General features: G+C 35.4%; 1 long non-coding RNA gene across 1 annotated transcript; it reads right to left on the bottom strand.

The window, feature by feature from the left end:
- Positions 1–8,870: 8,870 nt before the first annotated feature.
- On the bottom strand, positions 8,871–13,642 carry LOC307159284. The gene is made up of 4 exons (XR_013821354.1): positions 13,486–13,642; positions 13,323–13,373; positions 11,913–11,949; positions 8,871–8,931 (listed from the first exon to the last, which is right to left on the bottom strand). It is a non-coding gene; the product is annotated as an uncharacterized lncRNA (long non-coding RNA).
- Positions 13,643–14,131: the final 489 nt, after the last annotated feature.

Below are 14,131 nucleotides of genomic sequence, written 5' to 3'. Positions count from 1 at the left end.
AAATTGTTTCAATAAAAATACAGCACAACTGTTTTCAGCGTTGATAATAATAAGAAATATTTCTTGAGCAGCACATCAACATATTGGAATGATTTCTGAAGGATAATGTGACACTGAATACTGGAGTAATGGCTGCTGAAAATTAAGCTTTGTCATCACAGGACTAAATTACATTTTAAAATATATTCAAATTCTTATTCAAATTCCAATTTTTATTTTAAATTGTAATAATATTTCACAATAACACTGTTTTTACAGAATGTTTGATCAAATAAATGCCGCCTTGGTGAGCCTTTCAAAATCATTACAAAATCAATCTTACTGGCCCAAGAATGTAACATGAACAATGTAAGGAAAAGTGCTACCAAATTATCTGCATTCAACATTGTCATCTGATATATTTTAATAAAACTATCTTTTCAGAATAGCTCTAAGAATGAAAATGTGAAGTGATTTTTAAGAAAAAATGGGTTCTTAGAACAGGCTAAATAATTTGTCCAAAGGGAAAGCTTTGAACAGACATTCAAACCACTTTGTCTGAGGCATTACTGTCACTCTGGCCTATAATTCCCAGTCAAACTTCTGTCTATAAATTTCAAACCCTAAAAATGTCCAACTAAGCTGAACACACTCGAATGATCATTTTCTTTGATGAAACACTGCAATCCATCTTGCTTTAGTGTTTTGCTGCTTTGAAGAGAGTTTGTAGTGCTTTGGTGGATATTGGGCTCAATAGAGGCACTGTGTACACGTGGAAATTGGAGCTCCCGAGAGATCAGCCCCTCCACTTTCAGCTTCTGATTGCCCTGTAAGACCCTCAGGAGAGTGCGGCTAACCTCACGCCTCACAGTCCATACAGATTTTATCATCCGCTGACTCTGGACCCCAGTCAGTCACCTCAGAGAGGCGGTGCCACTTCACAATGGGCTATCAATTACCACAAACACCTCTGAACTCAGGTTGTCAGTCATATGTCAGCTATCTAACAGTAATTAGTGCTGGGAAAGCCTAATACATTTCCACCTCTCAGTCGCAATTCTTTCAATGTTTAGCCATTTATAACCTCAAAACAATTTGTACTTAAAATATCCAATACAAGGGCCAGATTTACTAACAGCTTCCGCTAGCAAGCATTAAAAAATAGGGGATTTAAATACTGTCAGGATTTACTAAAGACACGCAATGAAAAAAATAGAGCTGAAAAGGCATGGACAGGGTTATTTTTGCGGCTGACCTTATTGCATGTATTTGTAGTGTTCCTTTCAGATGCAAAATGTATGGCAGGAGAGTATTTAAATGAATCATGCAAGGTGATTTACAGTTGTAATCGAAATGATTCATTAATTGGACCAGGTGTGCTTGAGCTAGAACACATGACATAAATATGAAATATTTTGTTGCTGCTGTTGTAGTTCCTGAGGCTGGAGTTTGCAGAACATCTACAAAGGTTTGTGATCATGCAGCCATGCACATACAGTTACGTAACTTTCTATGTCCCTTACTGGTATCTGTGCGTAAATACAAGTAAAGTTTAGTCAACTCAAATATCCGAGTTGTCACTTAGTACAACTTCACATTTCAAGTTAACTAAACTTAACATTTTAAGGCAGCATGAATACTTCAACAATTTTTTTTCTGTATATTAGCATCTTTAAATGAACAAACTTACATTTTAAGAGTTCACAATGTATGAAACGGATATGAAAAACTCCTAGCTTGCTATCAATAATGAATGGGCTCAAACATCTGACATAACTTATACTCACTTCCTCTTCCATCAAGACACAGGACTGCTGAGGTGAATGAGGGATGCTGGAAGAATTGGCAGTGTGATCTAGGAAAGCAGTTGTTTATATACCATCATCTTTACTGAGTTGTGAGTTTATATCTGAACTTTTGTTGGAATCTCTTTATAGAATGTCTCTTTTTTGGGTATTCTGGAAATCTCCTTCACCAGATCTTAGACATTGATACTTTTATGATGAAACTTGTGATTTACATAACAAGAGAGATCAAAATAAAACAGATTTTTGGATTGACTGGGTTGCTAGTAAATGTTTTAAAGAACATTTCTGGTCTGTGTTGATAAGGGGTTTATTCAGAGGGAGGTACCTTAATTATTGGAAGAAATTGTGTTGAAAGCTATTTTTATGTTGTTGAGTAAAAGTACTCATCCGATAAACTGATACACATGTTCATCCCGTAAAGTGTACTCTTGTGTAAGGTCAAATATATTTTTTTTTAAATATGTTGGGCTTTTAAGTTTACTCTGCTTTTAGCAGAGATAACATTTAAACTAAAGGTAAGTACAGACACGAAAACCATCTCAAATTGGTTTTCTTTACTCAGCAGGGGTTCTTTTTACATAATGATCAATAAAGATAATTAAGCCTAGAGCCACATCTGCTTCAGATAAATGTTTGCAGCTTCTGCTACCAATGGCATTGCTGTTTGGGAGAGATTTTTAATCATTGGAAGATGTTATGGCTCTTGTACTGTCATGGCTCTTGTTAGACGATGGAAAAGGAAGTGAGTTTAAGAGCTTAAATCCTAAAAGATGTGTGCTTCGAAAACAGATCAAAGGTCAAAGGATACACAAACCAGATGGCGTTTCTCATACTTCCCAGGTAGAGGAATCATAGCTGCCTGTCTCAAGGTACAATTAGAGTCCTTATGTCTTGAGGTAAGTGTGCCAGTGACTCAAATTGTGGTAGTACGTTTTGTAACAAAAGAATGACATATTGTTACAAATACTACTATAAAATGCTGACCATTATTTCACTACATTAAAATATTCTAAATATTAACCTGTTCCTTGGTGGTTTATTTATTTATTTATTTTTAAATCGAGCAAAACAGCAAGATTATGTATTACTAAACTTCCTTTATTCTCATTTTATTTTTCATTTCATATCATATCATATCAGCATTTGTAGCATTGAAAGCATCTAAAATGTAAAAGTATTTATGTATGCACACCCCACTCTGATCTAAACCGAACCATTTCTCAACAATATATAAGAAACAAAAACAATTTTAGTTAAAATAATCATAATTAAGGGATCATTTTGAAAATTATTTTCATACATTTTAACGATTCGGCTTGGGTGAATAGAATCCTTTGAAATGAGCTGAATATGGCTATTACACAGAACAGAAAAAAAAATGGTTTTAAATGTCAAATTAGGCAAATAAGTTCAATGTCATCACATTTATTTAACATTTAATTAATCTCATTGAATAAATACATTGAAATCAACATATTCATTTCTCAAATTCAATGTTAAAAATATCTATAAATTCGTTCATTTCCAAACTTGTAAAAAGTAAAATACTTAGGTTTTAGATGCTGTCGATACATTAACATGTATAATATACAGTAGTGTCACACTTTGCTAGAATCACGCTTTATGCACAAATGAGATCATTGTTTTTTAAAATGTAAATAATTCCCCAATGATACAACTTACCCTGTTTAAATTGCCTTTTTTATTTTAGATGATAGCAGGCATCCTGAAAAGATAATTAGTTGTAAAATTAAATGGAGGTCTACAGCATATAAATAGTTTATATAGTGGACCTCCATTTCATTTTTCCTTGCCTAGTAGGGCAAGTAAAAAGTGGCACAGTTTACCGCACTTATCTTCTGCAAAAGAGCTCTCTAAAACATGTTTGATTTCTGCAAAAAAAGGTCTGCATCTCACAATAATTTATTCATTAGAATAAAACCTAACTCAGGCCTTCGTGCCTTGGCAGAGATAAGGGAACTCCAAAAGTTAATGCAATGAAGCTAAATGGCCCATAATTGGGCAGAGATACTTGAAGTGAAAATCATCCCTGAGCACACGCACAGCTGGACCTCTCCGAAATGTTCTCACTCGAGGCGTGACTCCTACATGAGTGTGCCGCAGAGCCAGTAAGAATAGAGGCTGGATCGAGGCGTTTCTGTGTAATTATGTATTGAACTAGCCGTGGGGAATGACCCAGTTTCATTGTAATTGCCAGCAACATTCTGCGAGTCCATTGGTGACATCTCTTCCCTGTCAGCCCACATCTCTAACAGCTCAACAAAGATTCTCTATAATTGTTTGTTCTGGGTTGGAGGGTTTTTCCAAATGGGGAGACTCGTGTGCAAAACCAATACACAAGTCATGTGTCTAAGGACCGTCACGGCTGAGATCATCATTAAAGCCATCCTCCAGTGTAAATGAAACATGCTATTGATTGAGTGAACACTGATTTTAATGAAAGCTGAAGACAGATTAATGATATCAGTGTGCAGAAGAGCCAAACATATATAGAGCACATACAGTGCAGGTTGTAGAAGAGCATATGGACACATTCACACTCATGATAATGGATGTGGATCAAAGTCAACTAATCCATTCATGCTGATAAAATGTCAGACCTATTGCAAACACTTAATGAGAAGTAGGTATATTGTAATGTTTTTTCAATATTATCATGAGTGTCTAGGGAAAAAAAGTCTCCAATCTGATGACAAGAATCTATTCACAATCTGTCTTTACAATCCTTCAGCAGTTCAACAGAACTGTGCATAATCACTTTAGCATTGCAATAGAACAGTAAACAGAAGTGTTCACTGGAAAAGAAAAAAGAAATATTCCAGTAAATGCATTTCACACCTATAATGACTTTAACAAAACACTTACTGTATACAGAATAATCCTTTTACATATGCGTCAATAATACTCTGATAATTGGAACCAGGTTTACCTTCCTTTGTCTGTCTGTCTCTCTCTTCTGGATTTTGGCTAATGTGATTAGCTTCTGTCACTGTTCTTCCCACCTTCTGCTGTAACAGCCATGGCATTCATACTTAAAGTAGTATGAAGGCACATTGTGACATTATCTACGGGCAGAGTTGTTACAAACCCATATGACTCTCATCCTTCATGGGATACAATAAACGGAGGCTGATTTCTCATACAAAACTATCATATGGTTTCATATTGACTATATTTTATGATACTTTTATTTTGTTTTTTTGCGCGTTGAAATGTTTAGTCTCCATTCATTGAATTTGAATAGAAAAGAACAACCCACGATACACAACATTTTTCCTAAAGTGCTCAAAGGAGAATAAAAACTCTTAAGATGTGTTAACATTCTTAACACTTAAATGGTTAAAAATGACATAAGGGTGAATAAATTACAGAATTTTCATTTTGGGGCCAGCTATCCGTTTAAACTGTGATAGTAAAGGTAGAATAAAATACATACACTACAGTTCAAATATTTGGAATCGGTAAGATTGATTTCATGTTGATCAAAAACACTGTAAACATAGTGTTACGATCCTAGGAATCCGTTTTGTGGGGGTTGTTGTTTTGTATATGTGTGCAGTGATTGGCTGCCGTCGGAGGAGTCTGACTGGTGGATAATACTGTGAAATACTATTAAAACTTAAAATAACTGTTTTCTATTGAATATATTTAACATTTATTTTATTCCTGTGATGGAAAGACTGAATTTTCTGCAGCCATTACACCTGTCTTCAGTGTCACATGATCCTTCAGAAATCATTCTAATATGCTGCTCAAGAAATAGGTCTTATTATTATTATTATCAATTATCAACAGTTATGTTGCTTAAAGGGGTGGTATAATGCCCCTTTTTACAAAATGTAAATTAAGTCTGTGAAGTCCCCAGTGTGTATGTGAAGTTTTAGCTCAAAATTCATTTTTCATAGTATGTTAAATATGTCCCTTTTTGAGGGTGAGCAAAAACACATCGTTTTGTGTGTGTCCCTTTAAATGCAAATGAGCTGCTGCTCCCGGCACAGAGGGCGGAGCTTCAAGAGCTTGTGTCTTAGCAACTAGCAGATCTGCATTAAAATGTCAGAAACTGTTTTGCCTTTAATGTTTAAACCGGAGTCGGACAAAGATGGAGAGACTCAGAAAGAAGTGACAACATGTAGAATGCAACAGTTTCTGAATGGTTAGTTGATGAATATATGTAGCTGATGTGGAGTTAACTATCTTCAAGTCATTGATTAGCATATTCTGTCATGATAATCTATAAATCGCTCGTGTGGGAACTGTTGTAAGATGCCTACAGAGTGACATGCCATTTGTGGTCCATACTGTATTGCAATAAATGTGAAAAGACAGATGCGACAGCTTGAGCAGACTTACAAATGTGCTCTACTACAACAACTCTTCCTCTTCTCATGGACTCACCCCCTTTGTTGTGTTTCCAGGGGCAAGGTTTATGTCAATTTGAGGGTTCATGATGTCACTAACCCGGGAGGAAGCTTGTGTAGTCCCTATCAGTCGTTTGTTGTAGTCCTTAAAAAGCGATTTCTGTAAAAGAAAATATCTCCATTTGCTTTGAACTTTGAGCGTTGTAACTTGCAGATGTTGTTTATGCTCAAACAGCAACATTAAACACTAATTTAAGTTAGAAAAGTGAAATCATAATCAACCACCCCAAAAATAATAATTCAGGATTCTTTGATAAATAGAAAGTTCAAAAAAGCAGCATTTATTTTTGCAACAGTGTAAGTCTTTTATGTCACTTTAGATCAATTTAATGAATCCTTAATAAATAAATCTTACCTACCTCAAACTTTTTAACGGTATTGTACCATTTTTAACCATCCAATAACTACAGTAGATGACTGCCCATTTCCTGCCATCTCTCTCAATTATAAAAGCATTTGTTTCTGATGGATAGGTTTAGCTTTAAGAATTCATTTTGAGATTCAGAATATTGCCTTATATCCTGTAAAGCGAGCCTTCGTGTACATTGCCACGATGCCAAGAGGAGAGACATTTTCTGTTATTGAACCTGAAACCAAGCTGGAACATTGTGTTAGTGAACTAAGTATCCAAACACTGTTGCATAACTGGCATTGAAGGCTGAGAGAAAGTCAAAATGCTTTCTACATTCAAGTTTATTTACAATATATTTTATTGCTTGTGGGAAAACTACACATGAATGAAGCAGAGACTGAGGGCTTGTCATCTGAACTGCATCAGAAGGCCAGGTGATTTATTCTCAACTGCCTTTTTTTGTTCTAATCACAGGACCATAGTAACATTGGAATGTGTCCCAATCAGTAGCAACAGAAACTGCAGGAAACAGCTGTCTCTTCCTCTCTTATAACTCTTTTTTTATGACTTCTGTTGCGCCTTAGTCATAGTCTGTTCATTCATTCTCTCATACAAAGTTCTAAAGTAAACTGTCTGTGGAAAAGTAGAAGCCAATACCACAGAAAAACTGACTCATCTAAAAAGCACCAACACAATCCAAATGAAAGCATTGGATAACTGAGAAAGTCTCAATACAGTGGTATAAGGACAATAGTGCCCTGTTCCAGGCGCTGGGCTCCCCTACTCAGGCTTTGTCTGAGGTCAGGGCTTCCCCAGTGACATCACTTCTCAGCTGATTTTAAGCATCCATTTTTTATTATTTCAGGGCATACACAAAGGCTTCCTTACAGGCTCTCCATTCACATTTGGTGGACAAAATTGAGACTGAATTTAACTAAAGAGACGGGAAGTCTGATTTCGAATTTCATTTTCTGTGAATGGTTTTATTTAAATATTTCTCAATTTTAATTCGAAACATGACATTATTAAAAGTGTGTTATGATTAATTAACCTAAGTATTTGATTGAACAAATAAGAAATACTCTAGGTAATTGAGCTATTTGTCGCATTATAATAAACATGAAGTATATCCCAAGGACCATGTCCCGTGGCCAATGTGCCAATCTAATGCTAACATCAAAGGACAGAATTTAGGGTTTTTTGAAAAATGGGAAGCGCAACAATAACGTGACCCAGCTGGAGTGTTCCTGCTCCAGATTTGAGAGCTTTTAAAAGCTCAGGCCTGGAGCCATAGACTGCTTTCAGAAAGGAAGCGATTGAAGAAAAAAAGATAGAAAGAAACAAACGAGTAGATGTTGTATAGGAATGATTCGTTTTGTAGTGAACGAGCACTGTGAAAGTTAATCGATTCTACTGGTGTGGACTGCTGCTGAAAACCCATCCTCATTGTAGACTGAGTCTAATTATGTCTCCAGTGGATTCTCAGTATTGAACCAAAACATTCCTTCTGATCCAGACAGAATTGGATTTGCCATCAAAAAAAGTGACATTTGTGCTATTTGATGAAAAAAAAAAAAAAAGTCTAGCCTGATTCAGGTTTATTTGTACAGTATATAATGTTTGCATGTACATTTTTGCATGTATGGATATGTACGCTGAAACATGTAATAAAGATATATATCTTATATATATATATATATATATATATATAATATTTACATAATTTATGCATAGCTTCATAAAAGTACAAATCATTTTCAACACTGATAATAAGAAGCAGCAAATCAGAATATTAGGATGATATCTGAAGGATCATGTGACACTGAAGATGAATAATGGCTGCTGAAAAATCAGCTTTACCATCACAGGTATAGATTACATTTTAAATTATATTACAATAGAACAGTTATTTTAAATTGCAAAAAAAACAAAAACAAAGTCAATATAACTTTTTACTGCACTTTTAATTACAGAATTTATGCAGCCTTTAGAGACATATCAAAAACGTTAAAATCTTACTGACCCCAAACCTTTGAATGGTAGTGTAGATAAATGTACAGCAACAATAATTTGTTAAAATTTTTATAAACATTCTATACTATCAAATTCAACATTTTAATTCCATGAATTCAATATTATAATGAATTTGTATATTTATTGCTTAAACGCCTATGTTTTAGATAGGCATATGTCAATAATGTAATTTTTTTGTCTTTATCCAGTAAATGTATATGAAAATGTATGCGTGCTAGAAGAAGCGGTTTACATATGAATACCTGCCATTACTAATGAGATCACGTTGATATGCATCTTTCTCTGCTTGTGTTCTCTTATAAGGACTTCATCTCACCGTCTGCATGGATTACAAGGACATACTGTCACAACCGTCATTCTATAGAAAAGGGAAAATAAGCTGTTATCCATCATCTTCAAGAGTAAAGTCACAAATCCCCTCGGATAATTCTTCAAAGAAATTACTTCAGGATAACTAACAAAAAATACTGTGCATTGAAATATGTGATTTGCATTCAAGTTGCTGTAGCTCAGGGCTAGAACAGTATAGTGGCATCTGGAAATGATCAAGTTTCAAGTAGTTAAGGGGTAAATGGACAATTTCACAGGCTTAACTTTATCCGGGTGCATTGCAGACAGATGGAAAATAACGCAGTTCACCTACATTTCTCACGTTTTCTGACACAATGTCATCTACGTGATAATGGTGTTGAAATCCTGTAATATTACAAACATCTTTAGATTAGCCAGTTCAGACAGTCCATTTATTCTAGGGGCTATCCATATTTTAATATTTAGCCAGCAGATTTACCCAGTGGTCTGGCAGTTAAACCTGGCTCGGGAAGCTGTTAACTTGTAGATGAGAGGTCTTTAGATGAAAAGGAAGATGAAATACTTCTCTATGCATTTCTCTGGATTCCAAAAGACAGTTGGGGATTGAAACAGAAATGGAGATCTATGACCTTCCTCACTGTTTATCTTTCCTCTTAGGGTCAATCCTACGTAAAACAGGGGCACATGCTGCCACAGGTCAGTGCACATGGCACCAATTAAGAGTTCAACAAGATGTCTACAGACATTAGTATAGGTTTTGCGAATAAGTGAACCAGACGTGCCTTAGTTTTAAAACTACTTTGACACAAGGCGAAATGAAGGACCTGATTAGCATTAACTTAAAAAGAATATTCCAAATTCAATACAAGTTAAGATCAGTCCAGACCACTTGTGGCATAATGATTAGTGTATGGGAGGAAAAGCTTACTTTTCTGTGTAAAGTTATATCCAATTTTATAGCTTAATTGCATTGACAACACAATGCCTAAACAACCATACAAATGACTAGAACAACTTTACAGCTGTAATAATAAAGCTTTAACAAATAAAATTAAAGTACATATTTAAAAAAAAAAATTATAAGCTTCATAGTTATGCTTTTAAATCCTCCACAAATTGGTCCCATTTACTTCCATTGTAAGCGCCTCATGTACACTTTATTTTTTAATGTAATTTTATAAAGGCAATTCTGCCATAAATGCAGATTAAAGGGATAGTTCAGCCTAAAATGAAATGATCCCATCCCACATGAGCCAAATTCCAAGTGTTCTCGGGGTATATGATGAAATTGTATGCATTATTTTTAATGAAAATTCTGACCTTGGCCATAGTGCACGGTAAAGCGACGATCTGTGATACTTTTCGTGTTTTTTTAAAAAGCTTGATGCTGGTCGCTATTCATTGCCATTATATGGATGAGCGTAAGCAGGACATTTTTTTCTCCATTTGTGGTCCATTAAAGAAAGAAGGGCATATGGTATTCGAGCAAGTTTAACTTGTATTGAATCTGGAATATTTCTTTAATGCCGTATCTGAGTGGATGTAGAGAAAAAGTGACTTGTAAATCAACTTTAACACTAATAGTCTTAAACGAAGGCCATTTCAGAGCGTATATATATATATATATATATATATATATATATATACACTCGATATATATCGAACAGTACATCTTTGTTTTCCCTCTGAGGTCACGACTTCCTGTGGCTTGCCAGAAGGTTTGCAGACATTTCACAGTCTAGGTGAACCCCTGCTACTTTTTGTATGTTTATACAAAGCATTGTGCCATGCTACAGGGTTTTACTGAGACCTTTGGTCATCTATCAATGTCTCTCCTGACTTCCTCTGTCTGTGGGCCACCATTTCATTCATTATGAACTTGTTTCTCAAACACTTACAAAGTCCTATAATATAAACTTTTAAGTAACACTTTACAATAATGTCCCATTAGTTATTGTTAATTATTGCATTAACTAACAATGAGAAATAGATCTTTGTTAGCGTTTGTTAATATAAATACAACTGTTCATTGTAAGTTTATGTTAGCTCAGGTCAACAGATACAACTTAAGTAAATAAAGTTATAGTAAATAACTTTAGTAAATGTTGAAATTAACATTAAGATTAATAAATGCTTTGATGCTTTAAATGCTGAAATGCTTTGAAAAGTATTTTTCATTGTTAGTTCATGTTAACAAATACCTTATTGTAAAGGATCACTTTTTGTTTTTATTCCATTTTTCTTTTGAGATGATTGATAACAACATCCCGAAGTTTAAGATTTAGGATGAGGAAAAACAAATATTTCACATAACAATGGTTTCCTCACACAAGTCCCACAAGGCTTCTAGACGGACGGAAATTGACTAGAGTTGTCCTCAATGAGAACCATTTCTTCTCAGAGTAACTGAAACAAAATTTAGTGCTGGAGCGTTCACAGCTTTGGGTCTGTGAATTCCCCATTCTATTACCGCATCCAGCAGAGGGGCAAAATGAGTTCACCATGTTGTAAAGGTGTCTAGGCCTCTAGTCAACATGTCTCTCTTTCTCTCTCTCGTTCCCTAGAACCACAGAGGGACCACTTATGCTGTCCTCTCCTTTTCTTAGCCTCCTTCTGTTATATAATTCAATGCTACTGTTTAAACACCTCTACTTCAGACCTCCAAACATAAGTGTAGCCACCAAATAACTGTGATTTTCATAGAACAACACATCCTACCACGCAAACTACAGGCATGCTCCAGGTGCCCGTGTAGGTGCATGACCCTGTAAACGTATGTTAGTGACAAGATCAAAGTAGAAGGTTATTTTAAGAGGTGTAACGTTCGCTGTAGGCTATGTTTGGAGAGCTAAATAAATAAGTAGAGGTAATCTGTAAAAAATTAAGAGAAGGTGTTTAAAGTAATAAGCGGTTTCGGGGAGTAAGTAACTGAAAGTAGAAATATGCTGACTTCTCTGAAAAATGAAAACTCTGTCATCATTTACTCACCCTCATTTCATCCCAAATCTGTATGCCTTTCCAACTTCTGTGGAACACAAAAGAAGATAACTGAATAAACATCCGGTTGGATGAATTCACTACAATGGCAGAACATTGTGACTCACTTTAACACTTAAAAAAGTACACAAGAGTCAAAAAGTACATGTGGCTGGCTGTTCATTTGCCAGGTGTGTTTTGGTAAACAACAACCTGATATTTATACAGGGTTGCCAACTCTCACACATTTGGCACTTTCAGGCCCTGTCTCACGCTGCCCAAGTAAATCTCATGGCAAATTAAAAAAGCCAACATACCTCTCAGACCATTTGGCGTATGACATCAAAAATCGTGAAAGTGATTTGAAAGCTGTGCTTTGCAGTCGCTTTCGCTGTATTTTGATGTCACACGCCGTTCAGGCTGCATGCGCAGCGCCACATTAAGTCGATTGAAAGGTATGTGTTTTAATTAACAAATGAAGACTTGAATTAATCTGTCTGCTGTTACATGAGAATGTTGTTCAAAAATACACTCCAAATCTTTTTCCCAGTTGGATTTAGGAGATGGTGTACCCTCTCCATAAAACCCAATGAAATTGTCATACATATAGGATACAAAACTTTTAGCCATATACGGACATTGGCAGCTTCACTTTTCTACAATGGAAGAGAGTAAAGGAGCATCGTCCATCTTTTTTTACAGTTTAAAAAGGATCAAAAGATTTCTGGTATTGCCATCCTTGTGGGGAAATATAAGCATGATTTTTTTAATGTTTTTGAAATAAGTTTATTATGCTCACCAAGGCTGCATTTCTTTAATGAAAAATATAGTAAAAGCAGTAATATTGTAAAATATTATTTTAACTAATTTTTTTAAATATATTTATATATATATATATATATATCTTAAGTCATTTATTCTTGAGATGGCAAAGCTGATTTTTTGAAGCAGCCATTACTCCAGTCTTCAATGTTACAGGAATCATTTTATTTTCTGATTTGGTGCTCAAGAAACATTTCTTATTATTATCAATGTTGAAAAACAATGTTGTGCTGCTTATATTTTTGTGGAAACCGTGATGCTATTTTCAGTATTCTATGAATAGACAGTCCAAAATAAAATTAATTATTTGAAACTTTTATGTAAACAATGTAAGTGTCTTACTGTCACTTTTAATCAATTTAAAGCATAATTTATATATAAATAGATATTTTTCCTTTTAAGTAGTTAACTACTTTGTTACTGCAGCTAACTATTTCTTCAAAAGAGTAGCTTGACTTGTTTAATTACAAATTATAACTATTTGTTTCAAAATAGCTTCCTCAACACAGCTTAAATGTTATCCAAAATGATAGCCTTTTTTTAAAGACTAAAACCTGTACTTTCTGCTGGCTTTTAAATATTTGTGGTCTTCAATCATACCATTCGCCTTGTTAGACCATGTCCCCATTCCGTCCGTATACCTCCTGAGAGCTGAGAGAAACGAGGAACATGTCATGTATTCTGTGCTTTGCTCTGTATTTATATTCTTGAAATTTCTACCTTCCTTTAAAACAATCATCCTTTTTATTTCCAAATGACCCACTTTTTGAGTTGTGTTTCTCACGTCCCCTTCAATTTCCTCTGTAGATGTTGGAGCCGTGGTGCACGTGCTCACAGGAGCATAGGTTTGGGTCCGACCTGTGCCGTTTCCCGGACCTGTTCCCCCCCTCTCTCCCTCCACATTCCTGTCTACTCTTCACCATCTTGTACAGGAAAGGTAAAACAAAAGCCAATAAAAAAGATTCTCACTAGCTGTGAAGACAAAGCATGTTACTTGATTGTTTAACATGAAGATCAAGCTGCTACATCAGTGAACATGGTCGCCCAATATGCAACAAAGTGCTAACATCTGTGAGACTGCCTGCGCCAATCTGAACATACTGCAGACATGCAATAAACCCTTGCTTATACACCTCCTAATGAGAGCCATATTGAGTTCCTGCTTTTTCGAACAGTTTTTCCCCTTTCTCGCAGGCTTTTGCAGATGTGAAGGGAAATTCTTAATTTAGCACCATGCCTCTCCACGTCAGCAACGCTCGATCAGCGAGAACACAAGCCCCTTGAACAAAAACAGTAGCCGTTGACAAGAAAAACACAGCCTTTTCGAGAGGCCCTCCTGTCTCACAGTAGCCATGCTTCTGAAAGGAAAATAAAGCCTGGTGATCCAGGGGGTTGAGAGACAGAGCCTC

The sequence above is a fragment of the Squalius cephalus genome (genome assembly GCF_949319135.1).
Source record: "Squalius cephalus genome assembly, chromosome: 5".
Classification (NCBI taxonomy): Eukaryota; Metazoa; Chordata; class Actinopteri; order Cypriniformes; family Leuciscidae; genus Squalius; species Squalius cephalus.
Note: the sequence above shows the minus strand (reverse complement) of the source record. Positions and strands in the feature narration are given on the sequence as shown.